Source organism: Camelus dromedarius, chromosome 10, assembly GCF_036321535.1.
Source record: "Camelus dromedarius isolate mCamDro1 chromosome 10, mCamDro1.pat, whole genome shotgun sequence".
Lineage (NCBI taxonomy): Eukaryota > Metazoa > Chordata > Mammalia > Artiodactyla > Camelidae > Camelus > Camelus dromedarius.
Window position 1 is genome coordinate 27,693,876 of NC_087445.1, and position 15,029 is coordinate 27,708,904.

The 15,029-nt window shown below is 39.5% G+C and overlaps 1 protein-coding gene and 1 pseudogene across 1 annotated transcript in view; both read left to right on the plus strand.

The window, feature by feature from the left end:
- Positions 1 to 15,029, plus strand: part of PTPRD (protein tyrosine phosphatase receptor type D) — a 1,876,190-nt gene that overhangs the window by 652,043 nt on the left and 1,209,118 nt on the right. The window contains exon 5 of the mRNA XM_064490208.1: positions 8,288 to 8,329. The gene's annotated coding sequence lies outside the window, so the exon portion shown is untranslated. The remainder of the gene's footprint in view (positions 1 to 8,287; positions 8,330 to 15,029) is intronic.
- Positions 5,828 to 7,374, plus strand: LOC105098282 (tRNA (uracil-5-)-methyltransferase homolog A-like; annotated as a pseudogene).

A 15,029-nucleotide genomic window follows, 5' to 3' on the forward strand; every position in this document is an offset into this window, starting at 1 on the left:
GCTTTCCCCCTGTTCCTCCTGAGATGATGGAGGACTCTGCTGAGAAACCCTTGTGACTTCTGTCTGCTTCTTGGAGTTCTGAGTGTTCACTACTTTGTAAAAAGAGATTCTTCATTTTGGGAGGTGGAGGAGGGAAAGGAGGTTGGCAAAGTAAAGGGACTTCCTGAATTTGGGGGTTAATTCAGTTTTACAGTGGAATCCTATTGTATCCTGATGTGTTCACTTAAAGTTGTAAAATTCACTTTATATCCCCATACCATTAAAGTGTCTTTGAAAACATGATTACAGATAAAAGCACAATGTTTCCTTATCTGTGGGAACATCTTAGTTGCTTTAATCTGTTACAAGACATTTAGCTTGCCTCCGTTTTGCAGGGAGAAGGGCTGGTATAATAGTGAAATGGATTATCAAAGCACATAAATGTTTGTCCACATCTATTGATATGTTCTTTTGAGAGACTCCCAGAAGTGAAGTAAAAGGGTGAAAGGAAATATTTTTAAGACTTTGATACATGCTGGCAAATTACTTTCCAGTTTATACTACCACCGACAATGAATGAAGATGGCAATTTTAGTACACCTGTTCATTACTATGAAAATAAAACCAAATACCACAAAACATTTGCTTTATAAAAAAAGGTATAACTTACTTTTGGCAGACAAATACCCTTGAAGACGCATACATGCCAAGCTGTTCTCAGTAATCAAAGTCTTTGCAATGAACTCTTTCTTTAGGTTGGAGGAGGATCACTTTGAGAGTATGTTTGGGGAGGCAGGAAAGGCAAGGTGTGTACCCTGAGAGATAAGCCCTTGAAACCTGGGAACATAAAGAGAGCATCGATTATGCAAGAAGAGGGGGAAGGGTATAGTTCAGTGGTAGAGTGTGTGCTTAGCATGCAGAAGGTCCTGGGTTCAATCCCCAGTACCTCCATTGAAAAATAAAACAAACAAACAAAACCACAACAAAAACATAGTTACCCCCCCACCCCCGAAAAAAAGGTTAAAAAGAAACCCATAGAAGAGAAAGACAGGTATTAAATGTGAAATGAGAGAACACTGAAGATAGAATTTTCCTCTGTTCCATGTTTGCGTATAGCTGTGATCGAACTTTTGGAATCACTGATGACTATTTTCTAGGGCGACTGTAACAGAGCACCACAGACTGAGGGCTTACATGACAGAACACGTTTATTTCTCATGATTCTAGAGGCCCAATTCCAAGATCAGGGTGTCTGCAGGGTTAGTTTCTTCTGAGAGCCTTTCTCCTTGGCTTGTGAGATGACCATCTTCTCTCTGAGTGTTTATGTGGTCTATTTTCTGTCTCTGTCCTAATCTATTCTGATGAAGATAGTAGTCACAATTGATCAGGGCTCACCTTAATGGCTATGTTTTAATCTAATTACCTTTTTAAAGACAGTCTTTCTGAATATAGTTACATTTTGAAGTAATAGGGGCTAGGATTCAACATGAAATTTTTGAAGGAACACAATTCAGCCCATAATACCAGCATATTAAAATTCCTGACTTCTCCTTGAAATATCATAAACAGTATACTGTTTGTGATGTTTATTCAGTTATTGACTAATTATTATGGCATCATTACTACCTTTTATGAGAAAAAGATATGTTGCACACCCTGATCACTTTTGAATTTGAATCTCTATATTCACAAGTACATCTGGCTTGATAACAGGCAGATACAAAAAAAACCAGGATTTAGTAGTAGTTGTGTTGATCTCTTAAGTTGATTTTGCACACTATACATAGTATCCTTCATTGAAATACAGCATTGATTGAAATATAGCTTATCTATTGAACTTGCTTTTGAAATGGGGTCATAACATCAATTGGGAAAAGAAAATGGTGTCAACAATTTTCCAAGATAGACTGAAAAACTAAGTAATTTCAAGGACCTAACATTTAAATAAGGTAATACAAAGTAGTTGTGCTGCAACCTTTATGATCTTCTGACAGTTTTGACAGGGAAAAATGATGTATTATGGAGGAAGCCTTCCTCGGTAAGCTCCATGGCTTATGCTTACAAATGTAACATATGCGACACAGTCCCGTTTCAGTTAAGAAATCCATTTTTCAGCATAAATGACAGAAAGTTATTGTGTACTTCACAGTATGAGTAAGGTATGGAAAAAAATTAAAGACAGCTTTTAATTGTATGCACTGACTCATACTTACCCTAACAACTATTTACTTGGTACCTTAAAGAAATAAGCAGAAGTAAGAAATGGTATAAAATATTGGCTTTGTATGTATCTGAAAATTATCTAGATATATTGTATAGTCAAGTTTATTGGATATGAACAGTGAATAAAGGTGGGAGAAATCATAAAATCTCAACCAATTCTAATGTATTTCTATTGGGTATAAGGGACATAAATCACTTTGATGCTCATTTGATTTATTTTGGAGTAAAATAGTGATTCTGCTCTGGTGAAGTTATTTTCGACTTAGGTCAACTTTTGTAAGAACACCTCCTATGCTTAAAACACAGAAGGACATATATAGGTCCCATGACATTGCATTGCTATGTATATTGCTAGGTACTTGGAAAGCTCTAACTTTGGACTTCTTTTTTGAATCTCAGCAGTAACAACAAACTCTTATTCTTTCCCTCCTTTTCCCAATACATCACTTTTAGCTGTACAGATCCATCTGTAATTAGTGAATGGTTTTAGGGAATTTTGCCGTGAGATGTTTGGCCTTTGTAGAAAAGATTCTTAAAGGCTATCTACAAAGTTAAACACGTTATGTTTTTTAGGTTATAAATAAATCAATATCAAGGAAACATGATAGTTTACAGGTTAAATACTCTGAGCAACATGATAGTAATAAGGTACTCTCAAATGAGTGAAATGAGAATAATACAGAATTACAATTTAGTTTATATTAAATAGTAACAGTTAAACTCTTCAAAATTTAGTTTTAGTCCAAGTGACTGCATATATTAATTCTTTAATAAATATTCATTAGAAATGTCTGTTAGATTTGCTAAAGGTAGTTATGTTGCTATTTTGATGCAAATTTTTAAAAATAGTAGTATTAAACCATCTTACTTTCCTTAGAAATTATTCTGGTTGCTACCTATTGAATTATGATGTATTGTCAAATTTCTAATAATGGTAAAGCAAGTAACCTGTCTCTTAAACAAACTAAATTATTTCAAACAAGGTAGTATCTGGCCTTGAATTTAGTGTTCCTTAAACAAAGAAAACTAAAAAAAATGAGAATCCACTACAATATTTTCTGACTTTGAAAAACGTGAGAAAATGAATGGAAATACAATTACCTATAAGAATCAGACTGGCATAGTGTAAAAAGGCTTTTCACTTTTGATCAACCTGGATTTAATGTGCTGGTTCATTAAGCGCTAGATGGACAATGTTTAAGTGGGACTCTTGACCAAGGTTAGTACTCTTTTTCCTGAAGATTCACTCTGTGTAAGTTACATGAACTCGTAATTTGGGAGGGTCCATGAAGAGCTGAGGTACCCGGAGGCTCCCACATCTGCTGCTAATTCAGACAGATTTCTCAACTTCAGCACATGATTGGCATTTTAAGCTGTCATTTTACCTTGTGGGGGGCCTGTCCCGTGCATTGTAGGATGCTTAGCAGCATCCATGGCCTCTACCTACTAGATGTCAGTAGCACCCCACCTCCCAGTTGCAATCAAAAACATCTCAAGAAATTGGTAAATGTCTGGTGGAAATCCTCAGGTTAAAACACCGAAATGATGTCAGTGAAATGATCATCGGTCACCACCTGCCCTTCACCCTTGTCACCAGGTCTATAAAATAGCTGCTGGTAGAACATAGTTTACCAAATAGATTGCCTGTCTTTCAGGATTGATATTTACAACATCCCTTATTAAGCCTATAGATGTTTAATTTTCCTCTTTTGTTTTTTCTTCTTTCCTTTTTTCCATTTGCTCATCTCAAGTCTTTTTTCCCCCTTAATTCTAGCCTATACTAAGTTCAATTAAATGTAGCTTTAAAAATAATGTCTCCTCCCTTTCCTCCTGCAACTTAGCCCATTTATAGGAGTGTACATTTCCGTCAGAGAAATCACAACAAGCAACCTTAATCCTATCTTTAAAACCCTAACTATTCATAGTAGCCAGAGAAACGGAGATTTCTGAAGCTGGAGGTTGTCTGTTTTCTTTGTGAATCCAGCCCTGACTTTGTTGAAATCATGTCTTTCTGTGATGAATTCATTACAGCCTGGCTGCAATGCTGACAACTCTGAGCTTTCTACTTTATCTTCACCCCAAACTTCTACTCCCATGAAAGTTAGACACTTGGATTCTTGCTTGGCTGGTGGAAAACTTTAGTGCCTCCTTGTAATTTATGGAGATTTTCTGTTCTTCTAGTCATGCCAGATCATAAGTAAAATACAGAACATAGAATTACAGCTCTTAAATACCATTTAAAATGCCTCCTTCCTCCCATCCCCCCAAAAAAGAAAGAATACTGACACTTGTACTTTGATGTCTCTGATTTTCTTCCATGAAGTTTGTTATCCATACTTGTGTTTCTCAATTATTTTGCACAGAATTATAATTGTGCAAATATAAACATAATTACACTACAATATAAGAAGGAATACAAACTGTTTCCCCACTGAGAGAACAGACTAGAAATACCAGCTAAAATAACTTTACATATTCTAGTCATAGAATGTTTTGGACTATTTTGATTCTTAAAATATTTTGTAGTTTTTAATATAAGGTAATGCTTATTGGCCCCATCCTATGTCCTAGGCAAGGTTCTAAGCAATTTGTATTAATTCATTTAATCTTTACAACCTTATTATAAATTAAAAACAAACAAACAAGCAAAAAAAGAAAAACCAAGCAAAAATAAAGCAAACAACAACAACAACAACAAAAACAAAAATGGAGGCTAAGAGAAAGTTATGTAAATAGCCTAAAGTCAAAGCTGGCTAGTAATCCAAGAACCAAAATTCAAATACAGAAAGTGAAATTCTAGTTGTGGCCATAAAATTAAAAAGGTGGCCTAAATTTGTGTATGTATGTGTGTATATTTAAGCAGCAAAATCCTGTAAGTACACATTACCTCATGTAGCCTCCTCAAGTGAGGTAATGTGTGTATGTGTCTGTACTTAGGCACATGTATCTACTCTGCTTGAATAATGGCTGAGGTAACATTGTAAGCAAACCAGTCTTGGTTTTTCCCCCTTGCCTAGGAGATCCTGAGGCTATCCATGTAAAAATGAGAACTCTTAATTCATAGTTTGAATTCAGTTTACTTGATTATCCACTCACATGCCTTCTAGAACTAAAATCGTTTGAGTTTGTGAAATTTATGGAAGAAAACATTTACTTCTCGTTAATGGGTGCTATTTATTACTCATGGTAAAACTTTTATTCCATCATGCTAGTAGAGAGCACAAAGGAAGTTTATTTCCAACTTTTCCCCACATCTGGAAATTTCTGTCAGATAGGATGCCAGAAAGCATGGATAAAGTGAGTGGTTCTTTAATTCTGCATTGAATTGAAGTCCTTGTAATTAGTATCATCACATTTGCAAGGGGAGTTCTTAGATATAGATCTGAGCGTTTCTGTGGGTGGGTCCTTGAACACATTTGGAAATGTGGCACTGAACCTCCTAGAAGAAAAATAGAAGTGATGGACGATACGCGGGCGGCGCAGCCCATGCCTGAAACCCGGCTTTGAACACGGAGGGTTCGAGCCCTGCTCCCGCCATGCTGGAGCCTGGGCGGCCTCACTGCTTTCCGCGCGTCCCCACCGTGTGCCAGGACCTGGACAAGGCGGCGGACGGACCTGACGATAGATGACGAGCTCGACAGCGAAAGTCGAGCACACTTGGAGGCCCCAACCACGACGGCCCCAGCACACCAGACAGCCCCGCAGCCCCGGGACCTCAGCAGGAGGAGGAGCAGGAGACCAAGGCCACAGGGTTGGGGGCTCCGCCTGGGCCCTACAGCTACGTTAGGGCGGGCCTGTTCACCTCAGAGATGTTCAAGTTGTAGCCGCAGAACATGCCACTCCACGGCAGCTTCAGCGACATGTAGCGCTTCCTGAGACACTTCCGGCTGCAGCCCCACGAGACGAAGCTCCTCAGTTATCCTCTCTGCGCCTGCGTGGTATTCCTCTGCGCCTGCGTGGTATTGCTCTGCGCCTGCGTGGTATTTCTCTGCGCCTGCGTGATATTCTGCAGCGCCGCGGAGAGCGACAAGGCGCTGCGAGTGCTTCGTGGCGGCCTGTGGAAGGGTCTTCTTCTCAGCGTCTGCCTGGCCAGGCCCAGCCGACCAAGTACCGCCACAAGTGTGAGTACCTGGTCGGCATCGGAGTGGACGGGGAAGACAATTCAGTCAGCTGCCGGCTCAGCAAGTACAAGGGCGGGGCGTGTGCTGTGGCAGCCCCGTATGACACTCTCCACATCCTGGGACCACCAAGCAGGGGGTGACGTTCTTCCAGAAGTTCGTCAGGTCTGCTCCACACTCGGCCTAAGACCCGGAGGTGTACTCGGGCCACTGTAAGCTGCGGTTTTAAGCCATGGCGATTGTCTACTTCCACCCTCAGAAACTGAGCCCTGAGGAGCTGGCGGCGCTGAAGGCCTCTCTGGCCCAGCCTTTCATGGTGGGGCTGGGCATGGCTAGCGAGGTGACCTGCCTCTATTTTGTGGAGAAGGGACAGCGAAAGACTCCAGGGCCTGCCTCTGGAGCACGTGGCTGGGGACCGGTGTATCCACGAGGACCTTCTGGGGTTAACTTTCCAGATATCCCCTCGGGCCTTCTTCCAGGTGAACACCCCCCCTGCCTGAGGTGCTCTACACGGTCAGCCAGAACTGGGCCCAGCTGAACTGGGGGACCACGGTTCTGGATGTGTGCTGTGGCACCAGCACCATCGGCCCGACCCTGGCCCTGGAGGGGAAAGGAGTTGTGGGAGTCGAGCTGTGCCAGGAGCCTGTGGAGGCCACCCGGGTGAACACCCTGGACAATAAGCTGAAAACGTCGAGTTCTACTGCTGGAGGGCGGAGGACCTGGTGCCGGTTCTGGTGAACAGACTGGCTTCCCATTGCCCTGCACTAGACTGCATTTTAAGGTGATCCTGGCCATCCGCAGAGCCGAGAACCTCAAGCGGCTCCTGTACGTCTCCTGCAGCCATGGGCAATTTTGTGGACCTCTGTAGGGTACCGTCCAACCGCGTCAAGGGTACTCTCTTCCTGCCGGTAAAGGCTGTGGCCGTGGACCTGTGCCAGAGACCCAGCACTGTGAGATACTGTTCTTAATTCAAGAAGGTGGAGCACCCTCATGGTGCAGGGGCCCTGGAGCCCCGGGACCCTTCAGCCCAGCCCCCACCAGGGCCTCCGTATGACACACTATAGGAAACACGGGCCTGCCCTACTTCCTAGGACCCTGGGGCAGCGGAAACCAGCCCTTCCAGAATAGCATCTGGACTGCTTCAGGGGTAGAAGCCCAGGGCCTTCCAGGGCCCTGCCCCTGCCCGAGGCCACTCAGGTAGCAGTGACAGAGGATGAGACCTGCTCACCCTGTGGGCTTTTTTGGCCGGCTTCCCCTCACCCCTGTCCTTCTCGGGCCAGCTGGGCCACCGGGGACAAAATAACTGGTGCCCAACTTAAAAAAAAAAAATGATGGAAATATTGGACTTTTAGTGCAGCGATTTGTGATTCTGTTTCCTCTTTTTTTAAAGTGCTCAAGTTCATCTGAACATATTTAAATTTACTAACTGAACACATTTTAGTTTCAAGGCCTGAAAGTTTGAAACATAAATGTGAAAATGGTTTTCTATTAATTTTAATTGATTTTGTGCTGCTTCTTTTTGATCAACACATATTCTAAGGCTTTTATTATCATAGGAACTATTTAACCTGTTTCTTCATCTGCATATTTTGAACATAATTCGTGTAGCATTTTTGAAAAGTGATGTCTGAATTTTTGCCTAAAGTTGACGTGTGTATCAGGAACTAAATTTGCTTTTACTTCTCTCTGGAAAAAATTTATTCTAAGATATAAAGGCATAGAGCTCTTTGGGGAATTCAAATTGAGAAGTATAGATCAGAATATTTACATCTGATCCTTCTTTCTTAATGAACTTCATTTAAAAAAAGACAGAAGATAGATCATCTTTTTGAAGTTAATGGGCAGATACTAATTTTGAGCAATGGTTGAAGTTTAAACCATGTTCTTGTTTTATGTATTGGTATTTCTCAATCTATTTATAATACTAAGTATATTAACAAGAATATATATATATTTTTTTACAATAGGTTCCTGTCCTGAGACCACAGCAGGATGTGCCTTGGACAGAGGTATGCACATTTAAAATATATTTCATGTTTTCTTCATGAGTAAAGCGTATAAACATGACAAAAATTACATTATTGTCACAGACTTAAGTATATAGAATTATAGTACATGTTTATGCATAATACATACTCTTCCATTTGAAGAAAATATGATACTATTGAGAAGATACTTTACTCTAGTATCTTACTATTAAATATGTACCATTGCCTGGGCATAGAATGTTTTAATCCACACAACTTATATTCAAAAGACTGCTGTATGGTCTTACACGTAAAAACAATGGAACTATTCTAAGCTTGATGGAACGTGTTTAACATAGTTTTTAATGATGTTGATTCAATTATTGAAATAATTTAACTGACTTACATCTTATTAGTCAAGAACTACCTAAGAGTATCTAGGTTTTGGGGAACCAAATGATGAAATTAGTTTAAAATTACAAATCAGCTTGAAAAGAGGAAGGAAATAGGAAAATGCACACACAATTCAGAAGTATATCAGTTTGCTACATGGTAGATAAGGAGGCAGGACAAGGCTGATAGAAGATGCCTGATTTCAAAATGGAATGCTGTTGTTAAAAAAAAAAAAGAACATTATAAAGATCACGACTTGTAATAACCTTGAATACTAAAAGGGAACTGAAAAGAAAATGTCTACAATGAATAAAAAAGTACATAGATAGAACTCTGAATTAAGACCAGAGGAACAATGATTCTCAGGGACTGTAGTGGACAGAGGTGAATCTCACATCTAGAAGTGAATAAAACTAGCCCTTCACTGTGGAGAAAGTAGTATGAGAGGAAAATTAGCACATAAGGAATTTAAGTAAGCCCTAGGATAAGGAATTGAGAGAAGGTTTGATGCCATTTCTGTGGAGGTATTTAAATATCAAATAGATTCACAAATGTCTGATTATAATTTCTCTGAAGCTTCTCTAGATCATTTACTCTATTTGGGGTCCTTCCAACCCCACCTAGAAATTGGTGAGGCAGTTCTTCTTACGTTTCTGTTCTATACAGTAACTTTATATTGAGAGGAAACTTGGAAGCTAGTTCATGGTTGTTAAGAAAAAAATGTGGCCATATACACTATCATGAATGATAATTGTTGTCTCTTCTATTTTATACAAACATAGTGTTGTGGTAAATGCACATCTTTATTTTTTAATTTGGCTCAAAACATACTGCATGTGTTCTACTTGTTATCCTTAAATGAAAAAATAAGCTTTTTATCCACATGTGGATGATTTTCTGAGATTTTAAGATTGAAACACAGTGTTTTTTTTCTTCACTTTTTCATATATTTTTTCCTCTTAGTCATTTTCAGTTGCTATTCAGAGACTGGCGTGTCTTTAGAATATCCAAGGAAAATATGCCAGCTGATGTGCTCAGCAAGACAGGGAATGAATGGCTCCAGGCACAAATCTCTGTTGTGTCAAGGCTTTGGCATGACATTTGGCAGGGAACTAAATCAAACATAGCACAATGCAAATAATCTCAGTTTCGCATAGTTGTACAGCCTTAACCTTGAGCCTGCTATTAGTCATTATTACTCTTTCCCCCTGATACTACAGGGAGCAACATTTCTGGTAATAAAATGAGAACTAGGGCATATCTTAGGTGTTCTCATAGTGCGAGGAAGTGGAAGGATCATGGCTTTGAAACTGGACCTTAGTAAGTTTGAAGTATCATTCTGTCACTTTACTATCTGTGGAATCCTGGGCAGGGTATCTCAGATACAAAATGACTTCATTAATGATTATCACAGTGGTTGTGTGGGTATTAAAATGACACAACTGTCCTAAAGCACCTCTTATACATGCCAGATAATAGATACTTAGTAAATGTTATTTTACTCCCTCCCATTTCTGTGATGAGTTCAGTTTCGTGTTAAACTTATAGATGATCATCTCGATAATCCTATGAATAGAAATGACTCTGGTACACATTTGTAAGTTTTAGATTATGTAAACACGTGCACTATTTGTCTTTGGGCACTTTTTTGGTGAACCAATTGTTGTGAACTCCTTGATAATTTTTTTTATATTCAGCGCTTTTTTAAAAGATCGCGGTTGATACAAAAGGTCTTCATGTTGTACAAGAATGTGTTGCATGTCTTTGATTTAATTTTAGCCCTTGTTAGTGTGTGCAAGGCTGAAAAACCACATTTTAAAATGGTAGACAGCTTAGAAAAAATGTATCTACATAGCATAACCCAAAATATCTCAATTTAGTTTAATAGTTCATTTAAATTCCCTTATGGAGGAAGTACTATGTGTCATATACTGTGTTAGGTGCTAAGAGTGCAAAGAAGAAAGAGATACATTCTCTGCCTTAAGGGGAATTATAATCTTAAAAGGAAGGAGACTTGGATAAACGCAATTTTAAATGGTGTGGTAATTTAGGGGAGGGGTGCTGATTATAGAGGCCTTACAGAGAAGTCATTTTAATCGGTCTGACTCCCTGGAAGGTTTGACACTCAGGTATCTGGAAAGTGATGATGATCTGGTTGGATATCACTTGAACGTAGAGTCTTGAGGATGGAAAGATGCCAAGAAGTAAGACAGGGAATCAGTTAGGAATCTGTTGTCTGAACTAACATAGGGATGGCAGTAATTAGTAATAAAGGAGTAGATTTGAAATTGAGAAGTGAAATCTTCCCACTCTGTTGTTGAAGGTATAAATTTAAGATGCATTAAAGGTTATTTTTATTGGAGGAAGATGTTTTTCATAGTGTTATTTAGAACATGATAATAGGAACAAAATCATCTATTAATAGGGAAACTGTCAAATCATAATATTTAAGATGTTTTACAGCTTGTAAAATTCATTATTTTGAAGATTATTCAAGGAGGTTGTGTTCTTGAAAATCAGGCTAAAGTCTGAGATAGTATTTGTAGTACCCTGCCTCTTTTATAAAGAAGATGCACTTTTTGGTTGGAGATAGGGTTCAAGGAGAGCACATAGAAAAAGACTGGAAAAAAACACATCCAGCAGCATTAATGGTGATTGTTTCTACGTAGTGAGTATACATGTGACTTTTACTTTTTCTTGAACCTTTGATATGTGTTTTCATTTTATATGATAAATGTGGTGAACGCATTCTCTTGTGGGTCCTGTGAATCCTGCCTCTGGACATTCATACCTTCATAGAATCATTTCCCGTTGACTATGGGCAGAAACTTTGACTTTCTTCTAACCAGTGGAGCATGGAGCGGGTGACAGGGTACCACTGCTATGATTATGTTACATGACAACAGTGATGGGATGGCAGCCCCATGTGTACATTATGTTATATTAGACTAAATTTCTTTAGAAGACTGGTTCTTGCTCTCCTTATGGCCTTGAAGTGATAAGCTACCATGATGGGAGAGGGTCTATGGAGAGGGCAACGTGTCAAGAAACTGTGAAAACCTCTTGAACTTAGTGGCCTCTGGTTGGAAGGCAGTAAGCAGTCAAAGATGCCAATCCTGTAGTCAGAAGAAAATTAATTCTGCCAACAGCCTGTGTATATATGTGTGAAATAATAATAACAACAACGACAACAACAATAATAATAACAATAATAATAATAATAGATCTCTGCCCCCAGTTCATGGCTCTGAACTCCTAGAACCCCTATCATTTCTTAAGAACATTAGGAACATCTTTTGTTTTAGTATTTGATCTTTGACTGAGGTCCTGAGGTGGAGCTCCTACAATCCTTTGGAATTTCCTGGAAGATAGGAATGTCTTTTGTTCTAGTGAAGTGATACTTACTTGGTGATTTCCTGGATAGCTTCATGATGGGAGGTGGTCACCAAAAAAGAGTGAGCCATGGTTAGAAGCTTAGAACTTCTATCCCCACCTCCCATTCTTTAGCAAGGGGAGAAGTGCTGGATGGAGATTGAGCTATGACTGATTATGCCTACCTAATGAAGCTTCCCAAAAAATCCCCCAAATAAGGGGTTTGGAGAGGTTACGGACTAGTGAATACATCCACCCACTGGGACAGTGACACACCCAACTCCTTTGGGACAGAAAATCCTGCGTGTCGAAACCTTCCAGACCCCAGTATATAGCTCTTCATCTTGCTGTTCTTTCATACTCTTTTAATAGGCTTGTAATAAACCAATAATCTGGTAAGTAAACTGTTTTCCTGAGTTCTGTGAGCCACTCTAGGAAATTAATCAAACTCGAGGAAGAGGGTCACAGGAACCTCTGATTTATAGATAGTTGGTTAGAAGCATGGGTAACAAGTAGGACTTGAGATTGGCATCTGAGGGGTGTCTGTGGTGGGGCTTGATCTTGTGGCACTGAGCCGTTTAACTGTGGGGTCTTTGCTAACTCCAGTTAGCATAAGAAATGGATTGAATTGTAGGACTCCTAGTTGGCACCTGAGAAAAGCTTAGTTGAAACAATCCATGCATCTCATATTGGAAGTATCCTGAGTATAAGAGTAAAGGACAACATATGTGAGTTTTCCCCATGTGAGTTGAAAGTGGATATATTGACAGTAGAGCTTCCAGGTGAGAACCCAGCCTCACCTCACGTCTTGATTGCACCCTTGCGTAGGACCAAGCCAAGTCATACCTGGACCTGTGCACAGGACTGTGATATAATAAATGTATGTTTTAAGCTGCTAAATTTGTGATAATTTGTTGTATGGCAGAGGAAACTAATTGTTGCATACTGAATTGTGCCCTCCCCAAATATTTATGTTGAAGATTTCACCCCTAATGTGACTTTATACAAACAGAAATTTTAGGTGGCAGTTAAAGTTACATGAGGACATAAGGTGGATTCTTGACCTCATCGTATAGGTGGTCTTACAAGAAGTGACCCCACACCCTTCTCTCACTCTTTGTGTGCATGCAGGGAAGTCCTATCAGCACAAAACAAGATGATGACTGTCTATAAGCCAAGAGAAGAGGTCTCAGAATGACACTTGCCTTTCCTCTCTGATTCCTTGCCATCATTTGGTGTTGTCTTTTTTTTAAGCCATTCTGATAGGTGTGTAGTGATATCTTACTGTAGTATTACTTCTCATTTCTCTAATGGTTAATGAGTTTGAACATCTTTTCATGTGTTTATGTGGCATCTGTATATCCTTTCAATGAAATACCTGTTCATGTGGTTTTCTTGTTTTATATTTGGATTGTTGGTTTCAGACTGTGGTTTCAGAGTTGTTACAAATAGTGTACTGAATAATATGTATGATGGCTGAGTGGAGATGGTGGAGAAGATGAAGAGGTATTATTTAGAAGTCCAGATGGGGAAATAGTCAGAAAGCATTTGTACATATAAGTCTGAAGCCCTGGGGAAATACCAAGGAAGGAAATAAAGATTATAAGGATGTGATAATCGAGAAGATACTGGAGCAGATCTTGGAGAACCGTACTTTCCACCCCTTGGGCTTCCCTGAAACACAGAATGGTCCCTTACCCTCAAGCTTTTTACTGTATGTTAATATACACTCACTCATTCCCTGGACTTGGAATTTTTCATTAAACACTAAGGTGTTTTTACTTACCATAGACCTTCAATACTACCAGTGTTTGATTTCAATAAGATCTATGAATTTTCTTCAGTGGAAGAACTAAATTTAAGTTTTGGTGTCAGTCAAAAACACAAGGAGACAGGAGAGGCTTGGTAGGGCTACAATCTGGAACTCAGATTACACACAGAAATAAGGTAGATATTTTGTAAGGAGCACTTTCTTGAGACAGTGTAAGAAAGCTCCGTTCAGAGGCTAATCCATTATCTGGGAAGTCTGGTGATACAACCCTGGCAGTTCAGTAACAGCAGTCAATATACGGAGTTTAACATGAGCAAATGCACAACATCAGATGGGAGAAGAAATACCTGAAAATCTAGAAAGGCTAGAGTATGTTTGTCTATAGAGGTATCCAGTAGTGAGTTAACAATTCATCATTTGAAAGAGATCGACAGTTTGACAATATCTACTTCACATTTTGATCTTTGTACTATAGACCAGGTTTACACTCAAAATTTAAAATATGGTACTGGTGGCAAGCCACATGGAAGTCCACTTACTGGAACAGGGACCATGAGGCTCCCCCATTGTACTAGCATTAACCCTTTAGTTGCTGGGTTTGGGGACGCTTGGAGAGGAGCCCAAGTCTGCAAGGGCAGTGGGAGAAAGGGGGTTTGAATCCGTGCCTGTTTACCAACTATATATAAGTGCTTTAATATTTTAGTAGTAAGTATAGCCAATAGCAGTACAGATTGGCTAAGTACCAGCAAGGACTATATGTCTCTTACTAAGTGGGTCTCAGTGGAACCGGGTAGGAATAGAATGACTAAACAGAAGAAGCAACAGGACTGCTTGGTCACATAAAAAAATTGAGTGAAGGATTATTTTTAAGAAGTATGTTACTATGGAAATTAACAGATTTGGTAGAGTCGTCTGGAATACTGAAAGTATAAATGATAACTGTCTATCTATATTTTTCGTTGAATACTACCTGTCATACTCTGGCAGATCCACTTTCCTCCTGGTATCGTGCTTGCCTCCTTAATCACAATTAGAAATTCCATAGCTTTTAGGTCCCTTTTCACTGTTAAAATGCCTTATTTTTATTTTTAAGAAATTATTTTGATTATCTTAAAGTTTCATCCTCATGTCTGATTCAGAGATCTTCCCCTTGTCTGGACACAGGCTAGTCTTGATGTTCTGTTGGTTCTGTACGTTCTGGGAGAG